At 47.3% G+C, this 11,115-nt stretch overlaps 1 non-coding gene across 1 annotated transcript; it reads right to left on the reverse strand.

Annotated features, from left to right (window-relative positions):
* Window positions 1-2,400: 2,400 nt before the first annotated feature.
* On the reverse strand, window positions 2,401-2,563 carry LOC138522212 (U1 spliceosomal RNA). The gene has a single exon (XR_011283301.1). It is a non-coding gene; the product is annotated as a U1 spliceosomal RNA (small nuclear RNA).
* Window positions 2,564-11,115: the final 8,552 nt, after the last annotated feature.

Genomic DNA, 11,115 nt, shown 5'->3' on the forward strand with positions numbered 1-11,115 from the left:
CCGCAACTGCTATCGAGAGGATCGAGTGATCACTCTGAATAGTAGGTATTATTTAGAATTCCAGTAATATGTTAGTTATGACTGGCGCTAGATATATGTAGTCGATGATGGTTGTAGAATTTTGACCACTCCAGGTCGGCATCAGCAGATTCTGGGCATCATGATGTTGATTTATTAACTTTAGATTTCTCATCGAGGTCTCTTTGGTCCAGCGGAGGGCTCTAGCTGAGAGGTCTTCAGATTGCTTAAGGAGTCTATTGGTATCATACAGATGAATATTTAAGTCTCCACAGATGATGACATTTATGTCTGGGAATCTACCACTGATTCTGTCCATTGTGATAAATACGTCGTCCAGGAAACTATTGTCAGTAATTGCAACTGGATTCCAATACATGTTGAATATTGCAATCATTCTAATTGATTTCAATTGTGATTCAGGCAGGCATTCTGAGGTTGTGTCATTCATAATTTTGATGATGGTCAATTGTGTCCATGGATTTATGTTTTCTGTTTCAACAAAGTTCCATTGTGGCGAAATCCTTACCAGCGTCAGTAGGCCTGCAGCCGCGCGGCCCCTAGAGCTTTTCAGCACTGGGTTAAGGACAGTGATGTATCCATCACAAGCTGGGGTCTTAATCATCCACGTCTCTTGAAGACATATGATCTGGCAGGATTCTAATATTGAATCTGGAGAGTCAAAGAGATGGGAAGATCCTCTCGTATTCAATGAGCATAATTTCCATCTGTCGCTCTTTGTTTTGATTGATGGTTATGACCGCGGTTCTAGAGATGTCAAGGGTTGCGATGGATCTTCATCATAATCTCTCCAAAAAGGTTGTTTGTTTTGCAGTTTTCTGTTAATCTCATACTGGTTAGATGCTGTAGACATGAGATTTCTTCCAAGAAATGAATTGCTGCTCATGTGTCGTGCTAGTCTATCATCTCGCGACTTAATTTCGTCGTCACGACAGTTCGCTTGTTGTTCATCTGAGCGTGCAAAGTTATCAGCATCACTTGTTTCATCCACAGTAGGCGTAAGTGCAAATCCTAATGAGAGCAAAGGTGTAGCCATGTCTAAGATTCGGTTCATGGTCTCCCCGGAGTGTAAAGTTCAATCTGGACCTTGTCTAGGTAATATTCATCTTCGAAGCTCACTATCTTTATATTTTGTGAGTTAATTGATTTAAGTTGTGGGATCGCATGAAGCAATCTAAGTACATTAGTCCTGTTGAGTATGATGGATGTACTTGATTCATTAATGCATGCTAGTCGTAGAATACATTTCTGCTTTTTCTTCCACGGATCTTTAAATTGTGGTAGACTATAAGTTTCAGCCTTCTGAGGATTCCTCGTGTCTTTTCTCTGTATGTCTGGAGAGTCAATTACTGAGGCTGATGTAGACGCCTCGAACTCAGTAGATTTATCAGTCAAATAACTTGTTTCATTCGAGTAGTTTGACGGGTCATCTGATATGTTTGTAAGATCACCCATTTGGTGGAGCGGCGTATCTGAGATTGTTTCACAAGACAGATTCGATTCATTTAATGCAGGCCTGTCCAACCTTTCTGAATGTGGGGCCGAAGCATTAACTTTTTGTCACCAAGTGGGCCGGCGAGCCAAAAGTCAACAACCTCACCCAAAGCAGCATATTAAAAAGCGATATTGTGTGACCTTTGACACAATAGCATCACAGGCAGTGATAGCCATGCAGTCCCAAAGATAGCTTTTGGTGTCATGGGCAGTGATCAAAGGTTAGTTGCTTGTGATTTCTTTCGGTGTCTATGTGTTAATATTTTTCTGAAATAGTGGGGGCGACTAGCGAGGGAGCTATAAGGTTCTAGGGACGGTTTGGGGGGGTTCCCCCCCAAGAATTCTTTTCAAATATGAGGTTGAAATGGTGCATTTTACAGCAGAAAAGGTGACCAAAAAGCCATAAGTTTACAATCAGTTCTAAAGGGAAACATGAAAATTCCATGTCCCCAACAGCAGAAAAGAACATTGTACAACACAACACATTTTAATGATCAATGTGTCCACAGTGTAAGACAGCACTGTCACTGATGTAACACATTGTCATGCTGGTTGTACTCAAAATATGCCTCTGTAGCAACATGTCTATGCTGGCTGTTCCCAATTTAGGCCAGCATTGTCCTGTACAAAGCATGATTGATGCTGCCTGAGCATGTGCAGTGTGCCCAATACATATGGTAGCTTATCTCTGTAATACACATTACTTCTGTGGTGATGAAAGAAGCATAATTCAATTCAACAGATAAAATGTAGAAAAGCGATCACCCATAGGTGAACCTAATTGAAGAAACGCAATGTGAGCTCAATCTTAAAGTATGCAACCTAGCAGGCCTAGTGCACACTTTACCTTTTCTTTCACCAATAAATCGGGGGAGAGCACGAACGCAGTCCCCCCTCTACCAGAAATAATGCAGTTGTGTATCCCGCATTTGGGAACATAGCAGGGGTCAGCAAATCCGATGTGCAATGGGTAAGCCTCACCCTGGGAGATCTGCCCTTGAGATCAGATTCTCCCCTGCCAGCTAAGTATGAGTTGCATGCAAGAGGGCAGGGGTTGGGTCAGTTCTGGGAAGCCCCGCTAAGCGAGGGGCAGAAGGCAGGCCCTGATCCAGCCCCAACCCCCCACCCCACGGAAGCTCTGAGCATCTGCAGAGCTGCCTGTCCCGCGTGTAAGGGGAAGCTCCAGCAGGCAGAGCCCAGCAGAAGAGCAGATTGTAGCGCAGTTCCTTTCTTCCATCAGGCCCTGCTCGGCCCGTGATTTGTATAAATAGCAGGATGGCTCGAGCAGGCCTGTTGCAGTCTACCCACTGGCCTTTCGGCCCCACACAGGCCCATGGCCCTCCTGAGCGGAGCTGCTCAGCGCTGGCCCCATTGACACCATCATAATCATCCAGGACCTCGACGCTCCACCACCCCTGAATCTCAGAGTTCTGCTCAATGACAATGCTGAAGCTTTGACATCTTTGCCATAACCATATGCCGTGTTGTGTCAGACGAGCCTGCACAGCGCCAAAGGCAAGTATTCCCTTGTCCGGGCCCAGAGGTCACTGAGTCTTCCAGTGCCATCCACTTGGCACGGCCTATTGTTCCCAGCGTTTCTACCTGCAAATCAGCACCACTGCCAAACAGAACTGCATCATTGGGGCCCATCGCTGCTGCTCTCCGACTTGACCCCAGCCTAGCGCAAAGGCACCCATGTTTCTGGTCTGATGCTGAAAAGCCTGGCTCTGCTGAGATCCGAAAGACAAGAACTAAGGTATTTTGGGAACATAGTACTATTGTTTTTTGTGTTGCAACTGTATCAGCTCACACCTCTCCTGAACGGTATAGGCTGCCCTCAGACTGCCCTACCAAAAGAGTGAAAATAAGTAATACCTGTTGGGCTTGCCTGTTTCACTTTTATGATTGGGATCACTGCTGCATGGGTATTAAGCGCGTTATAAATAACCTATCATATCAGATCATATCATAGATCACAGATCAAGATCATAAGCAACTTCCAGAAACCTTGGCAGGTGGTCCACTGAGGCCCATTTGCAGGTTGCAGTGTGTTATTGGGGCACTACTAGGGTAACATATTGTGCTGTACATGTGGTATTTGCCATGCTTTGATACCCCACTGGCCACATCTATAATGTCCAATGTACTTGGTATAATGCATGGACATTTTCATCAATCCGCACTGTGCTTAGAGGTAAATGTAACTGAGCTCCCGCTGTTCTTCTTTGTCTCGAGACGAGGAAAAAAAGCACTGCAAAGGTTAAGTTTCTCAGCCGATAAAGGTTCATCTTCGGTGACATTCGCAATTCAAAAGAACGATTTTTGGGGCAGACAGGCTGTGTCGCCGCAACCCCTGCTAAACATATGTCCAGAGATGACAAACTTTGAAAGTAACTCCGCACAATGGCCCTCTGAGCAGCGGCCCACGGCTAATTAGGGGTTCAGGAATCCGCTGTGCTGCCCACGCCGAGAGGAACTCCTGCACAGCACCTGTCCACATAATCCTTCGCCCGGGCCAGCACTCTCTTCTCCTCACCTTGCCATCTCCTCCCTTCATCTCGGCTCGCCTTTTGCCCCTCGGAGCACCATGCAAGAGGAACGGGCATGTCTGGGCCGGAGCCCATTCCTCTCTTGCATGGTGGGTCCTACTTGCCTGAAATGGGATATTTAAATGCAAAGTAATTGCTACTATCTTAATCCCATTGTTCATAGTTTGTGGGAGTACTGGGCAATTGTATGGACCCGCGCTCACTGAAAAGGAATGGGATTCCCGAGGTATCCCTCACTATGCCGTGATACAAATTAGTCTCTCCTTCCTCCATCATCAAGTCCCAAGATCTTCTTGACGAATTTATTTATTTTTGCAATGTTTGTCGGATATCCGGCAAACATTGCATAAATAAATAAATTAATGCTTCGTGGCTGAGGACTGTAACTACCTCTGTTGACCCCATGGGGTCACCAGAGGAAGTTACAGTTTTGCGCACAGGCACATTTAAAAATATATATATATATATCTTTTTTTTTTCTCAAGAGTTGTCCAACATACGACGTCGCGGGCCACATAAAACGGCTTGGCGGGCCGCATTGTGGCCCACGGGCCGTATGTTGTACAACCTTGGTTTAATGGATCAGAGAGGTCGATTGCATATTCATCTATTATTACAAGTATCGATTCATTGATTATTGGCGTCTGTTCATTGAGCTCTTGATGAGCTGAATATGTACTGAGGTTGAGGAGATCTTCAATTTCAGCTTCCGGGTTGTTGGAAGGTCTTTGTATCGGACATATCATGTGGTCACCCTTGGGGTCTAATCTCATTACTGCATTTTTTTTTCAGATTTCTAGGGGTGTAGTTGTTCTGTTTCTTAGGCTCAGAGCCTCCCGGAATATTCCTTAAGAAGCCTCTAAAGCCTGTTTGTTTATTCCCCTTTGTTCGTTTGGTTTGAGTTTTTGGAGTCTGTTTCGCTGGTTGCGTCTCCTTAGAAGTTTTCTTATTTGAGAATATTTGAAAAGTGTCTGGAGGTTTCGGTGCTCTTAAAGTATTTGATGGATTCATGTTAGCAGACTGGGGGCCAGTGGCTGAGGTTACCATCGAGGTTGATAGCCGTGGTGCCTTCTGCATGATATCTAGTAGAATGACGCTGTTTGGAGATGCCTGTTGTGGGTCTTGCCAATCCTTGGACGTTGACACTGGGTGAGCCTTCATCAGGGTAATCATTGTGGCAGATAGCATAGCTTTTTCGGCTCGTTCAGCTGCAGCCATTTCAAAGGGTCTTGTTTGCCATTGATGGGAAAGTTCCGCTTCTCTGTCTAAGCGTTTTTCCACGTTGGTAATGAAGGCTTCTAGATGGATTTGCTTTGTGTAGATTAATGCTAAAAGCGTTGCTTGATCTTTAGTACTTTCATTTATCGATTCATACCGCTTACAGAACGGAATCATGGCTTGTGCAGTGACAGTTGTGAGCATATTTTGTAAGTCAAGCATTGTGGTCGGGATCCTCTTAAGAAATTGGTCTTCGAGGGTGGGGGATAATGCTTTGATGAAGGCATCCTGTTCTTCTTCAGAGTTAAGAGGGATGTCACTCTTCTTCTGTGTGCCTGAACCGAAAGGGAAAGAGGAATCCATTTCATCGTATTAGTGCTTTAGATTCTTTATCGGTTGGTCTTTTTGTTTCAAAGGTTTTTTGGCCTCAGGTTCTCTGCCATCAATTTGGTAGACAAGGTTGGGGTTGATGTAGTTGGTAATTTATTTTGACGCTTTGCACGTGTGTCTCCAAAAGGTTTTTTCTTTTTTTCAATGTTAGTTAGCAGTGATTCAATTTATATGATATCTGACGACAGGCGGGCTACTTTTGCTCTAGATTGTTGAGTGTCTTTAGAGTTTTCAGCATTAGAAAGAGTCTTAGCAGTGTCAGATTTCAGCCATCTCAGTTTGGCCTGCCTGGCTTTTTCTTTTTTTGATGATTCATTTATTTCATGATTCTGTGTGCATTCTCGGGAGAGAGTAATTGAGGGTGCTGTAGTCGTCTTTGATAGTAGGGCCAGATTTGTCTCGATGGCTTAATCTGTTTTGTCAATTCCTTGACTGGCCATATTAGGTAAGTCTGCTAGAGTATCTCCTCCTTTTATGCAGGGTTTTTCACGTGGCAGTGGGGTTTGCACCAAGGGTATGGTAGTTGTGGAAGATATAATAGAGGCTTCCAGTTTTGGAACAGCGGTAGCTGTAATCTCGGTATTGGCCTCAGAGTTTTGTTTAAGCTCGGGCTGGCAACGCGGCTATCCCGAAGGGTAGAAGTCGGTAGCTGTTATTCTATGATTTGTTGCGGGTGGCATGCCGCAATTACTTGCAGGTTGGTTTCCAGCAATAGCGAGGTCTCTCTCTGGAAAGGCGTAGGGGAGATAACCTCTAGTTCTTGTGTGTTAATTGCTGTCAGATTGGCGCCGATGGTTTGAATGGGTTCGCCATGTGTGTCTCTATTTGGCTCTTGGTAAATGGGTGGGTGCATTGTTCCTTTCGCAATTTCTTGTTTGCGTAGGACTTCTTTTATTGATGGTTGTGATAAATCATTCATCATGTTAGTCTGGGGTTTTTTATCACGCTTTCCTCGCAGCCTGGTGTGAGGACCCGGTTTCTCTGTTTGAGACTGGTCTCCTCCAACACTAGACGTATTTAGTCGGGAAGACATTTCTAAAATAGTTGCATGCTCAGGAGAGGAAAAATAATTACTGTAAATCCTGCAGTGTTCTGATTGGAAACTTTTCGGTACTGGGTCTGATGTTAAGGCGGAACGGCAGTCTTATGAAGTATCAGACACCAAGGACAGTAGATTGTAGGTGTATTTACTTGAGTCCAAACAGGGATGAGGAATAATAACAGCTCGAGGTAACCGGAGCGGTGCCAGGATCAAAGGGGCGAACCCCCGCAGTCTCCCGGTAGTTATAGTCCTCAGAGCTAATGGTCAGACAAGGATACACCGAATTTTGCTAAAATCAGGTAGACACTGGGAAGCAATGTCGGCCCACGGGTTCAGGGGCAGATATCAGGATCAAAGGGGCGAGCCCCCACAGTCTCCTGATAATTCTAATCCTCAAGGTTAATGGTCGACGATAAATGTAGGGATATATGCAGTTCGTAAAGATCATCTACTGGAAGTTCCTCTGGCGGTAGCAGACGCGGTAACGTGCAGGGGGCGTGATTGAGAGTGATGCTTCGATTCCAGTTATCCCTCGCCGCCGCAGTGAGTAAGTTATACACTTACTCACTGTGGAGGCCCATGTGTGAAGGCCAGTCAGGCACATCTATAACATTGCTGAAATCAAAACAAATGCCTTAGCCCAGTTACACAGAATCTGAGCAGGCTTTACAGCACTCGATTCCTTTGTGGCAGGCTAGATTCTGAAGGATTTCATCTTTTTCAATTATTTGATTTACATTCCGGAGCTCTGGCCCTGGAGCAACAGCTCAGCCAGACTGGGGGGCAATTGCCCCTCTGTCCCTCTTGCCAATCTGCCCCTGACGAAAGGTAAGTAATTTGTTCTTTACAGTTATACATCGTAGCTCAGGTAAAAGAAATTCAAACTGATATGAGTCCTGGAAGACTTCAAATATTATATAGTGTCATCTATGCTCTACGCTATATATTCCAGGCTAAAGAAAGACTGAAGCATTTGCAATCCAAGCCAAATACCACCACTGGCGTGTGAGAAGCATCATGCAAAGCAATGTGGCAGCAAATTGCAACATCGAAGAGCAACACAAAGACAATATAGTGCAGGACCACCCACACAATGTTTACAAAATCAATAAGAATAAATATAATGAAATGAACACCCCTATTAAATCACAAACAGGCAACCCAGGGGTAAAAGTAGTGTAAAAGCTTGGCAAGACGGTTGAAGCCATCAAGCAGATGCAAGGATCTGCAAGCTAACACACTTGTGTACAGTTTTTGGGGCAGGGTAACAAGAAGGCAATGGTAAAGGGGAGAGCTTTCATATGGGTTTTAGCAATTAGCTCCATGTCTATGCTTAAAGTTTCCTTTGATAAGTGAATCTAATGAGTTTTACTATTTAAGGGCAACATCACAAATCATGCTTTTATGATTAAATGATTGCACAAAATCACTGTTTCTTTGTGGTCACAAATTCAGTAACTTCTCACTTGGAGCTTGATCACGATATCTTCGTGTAGCCAGCGTTCCTTTTTTTCATCCTGGATTTCTTTTAAAGGTTTAGCGTCGCAATCAATATCTATTTCTTTCTTTTGACACTTGTCACATGCTGTATGGCATGGGGGCGTAAGAGTTAGTTGAGATAGCAGAATGTGGCAGAGAAGAGGAGCGTTTGTTCCGGAAGAAGCGAATACTTGGCTCTTTCCTAAATTTGAAGTTTGTGGTGTCATGACATAGTGTGGCTGGGATGGAGTTCTGCAGCTTGTCACAAAGTCCCTGCCTCCTTTAGTTTACTTTCTGACTTGGTATTTGTTTTCATTCGGGGATACTAGCCTTCAACAGGTGGTGTGCGAAAAGGGTGACAATACAGTTATTGTCAGAAAACAAAGCTGGGACTTCAAGATGGCCACTGGCATCAGATAGACATGCCGGCAGCCGCTCTGCTAGCCCGTGAATACATAGTGGCTTTCCCACCACCCCGAAGTCACCTTTCAGTTCAGCAAGCAGCAGAAGAGACCGGGGTAACCCCTCCCCCGTTGGAAGGCTGGGGGGCTGAGTGCAGCCATCCCTCAAACACTCGATGTGAAGGCGTGGACCGGGCGGGACAGGGCCATAGGGCAGCACCATACGGCGTGGACTGTGGGTAGAGCCGATTTCCAATAGAAACTCCCCAACTCCAGAGGAGCAGGTCCATGGCGGAACCCCGCTGCAACATGGGCCACCACCGATCGCACTGACAGAACAGCCCGGCTAAGTACGCACAGGTAAAAAGGAGCGGGAAGCCCCCGCGGCTGCTGGGTGGGCACCTACAAGAACCAGGGAGAGCTGTCGGCACCCGCCGGAGGAAAACAGCGACTAGGCACTGGGAAGCAGACCACAGTTGGCTCCCTGCGGAAGCACCGGAGGGGGAACAAGTATGGAGCACCAGCTGAGGAGAGGCACAGAGCCCTGCAGAAGGGGAAGGCCCAGGGCGAAGGGAGCATCAGATGAGGCCTGGCGGGCTCACACCACGCTCCAACAGACAAAGGTGAGGAGGGGGGCCCGGAACAGGCGTGGACCTGGGCTGTACCCCCCCTTGGAGGAAGAGCATACCCCACCATGGGGCAGAGGTCCCGAAAGGCGTTACATTCGCTAGCAAAGAGGTTTGCCCTCCAGAGGGACGCCCCAAGGGAGATTCACAACGGCAACGCTTGGGAGCAACAACAGCTAGCAATTGCTGGGGGAGAGAGAGAGGTGGTACCACCGTCAGGTGCATCATCCATCGACCCCCCCCCCCCCCAGACCTGAGGGGCGGAAAAGTAGCATATTCAGATGCCTGGGAAGCGGTCAGTGAAAGGAGGCGAAGCATACCCCACTGGCGGCCTGGTACGTGTGGGGACCGGGCGAATGTCAAAATCCAAAGCAACGGCCTCCAAACAGGCTACAGTCAGTGGGGACGTGTTGGGCACTTTCCCCACAATATGGGGCCTGGGAGATTTAAGGTCGACCCCTAGGACTGATACCACCATGGCAGAGTCGGGGGTGCCGGAGGCAGGGGGGCGCACTTCTCCTGAAAAAAGACCTAAACGAGGACCTCACGAGCCTGTAAACGTCCCTTACGAAGGCATTCCAAGACCAATTCCAGCTGTTGAGGACGGACCTCAACACGGTGATGGCGGAGATGAGGCAGTTAATGGGCCAGCTGGGGGAACGAATGGACCTCCTACAGAGGGGATTGCAAGAAATGGAGTCGGATGCCAGAGAATACGAGGAAGGCAATTGAAAGACTGAATGTGGCAACCCAGAACCTACAGAACCTACAGACTGAAGATATGGAAAACACAACAAAGAGAAGAAACATCTGCATTAAAGACCCCCCGGAGGCAGTATGTGACAAAGACCTCAATGATCAGGTGCAGCAGATTTTTGCAGACATTATGGGAGATACAGCCCTGGCAGAGGTGGGCCTTGATCATCTCCACAGAATGGGCAGGTTGTTGGGGATCACCGGAGTCAGACCTAGGGACGTATTGGCAGCGCTCTCACAATATGGCCAGAAAGAAGCAGTGCTCCGAGCGGCAAGGGTGAAAGAACTGTTAAACTATCATGGAGCACAGATCAAATTATACCAGGATCTTGCGGGGAGCACCCTCCTCAAACGGAAACAGATGGGTACGGTGGTTCGGGAGCTGTCTACAAAAAGCATTTGGTATAAGTGGACCTTCCCCGTTGGGCTAGTGTTCGAATGTAGGGGCACCCAGAAACGCATAACCTTCCCTCTGGAAGGAGCCTCCTGACTTCATTTGGAACTGGAGCAAGCAACACAGGAGGACACTCGACAGCCACACGAGAATTTGGCCTTGGGAGTGGCAGTCAGCGGGAGCCCATCAAGGAAGGAAGCCCCTGCCGCAAGGACCCCAACCCAAGTCATCTGGGGTTGGGTCAGGGGGGAACCCCACAGACAGCTGAAGGGAAGCGACATAAAAATGTGAGGAGGTCACAAGTTTCCACAATATGGGGTGGTGGGAAGCAAAGGCACCAAAAGAGGCTGCAGGAGGGTACACTGTCTTGAATTTGGAAGGGCGGGTATGCCCGGTGTGGACTTGGGGTAAGGGGAGTGGAGGGAGGGCGGGCAGCTGGTCCGGAAGTTGGGGGTCGGGACGGGTGATGAAGCCTTGTTTGTTGGGGTTTGGAGTGTAAGAAGGGGGTGGTGGTAGCTAGGTCCATGACAAGGATGGGTGGGGGCAACTTAAAAACAGGGTTGCAAGAGCGAGTGATGAGATGGGTCAGGGGGATTCGAAAGAGGGACGTATGATCAAGTCTTCGAGAAGGGGGGTGGCAAGCGGGGTGGAACCAACAATAAGAGAAACTTTCAATTGGGCAACCCATAATGTGAGGGGGGACTAAATTCCCCTCTCGAGAGGAAGA

This window comes from Ambystoma mexicanum, chromosome 13, assembly GCF_040938575.1.
Source record: "Ambystoma mexicanum isolate Mex_15411 chromosome 13, UKY_AmexF1_1, whole genome shotgun sequence".
Lineage (NCBI taxonomy): Eukaryota > Metazoa > Chordata > Amphibia > Caudata > Ambystomatidae > Ambystoma > Ambystoma mexicanum.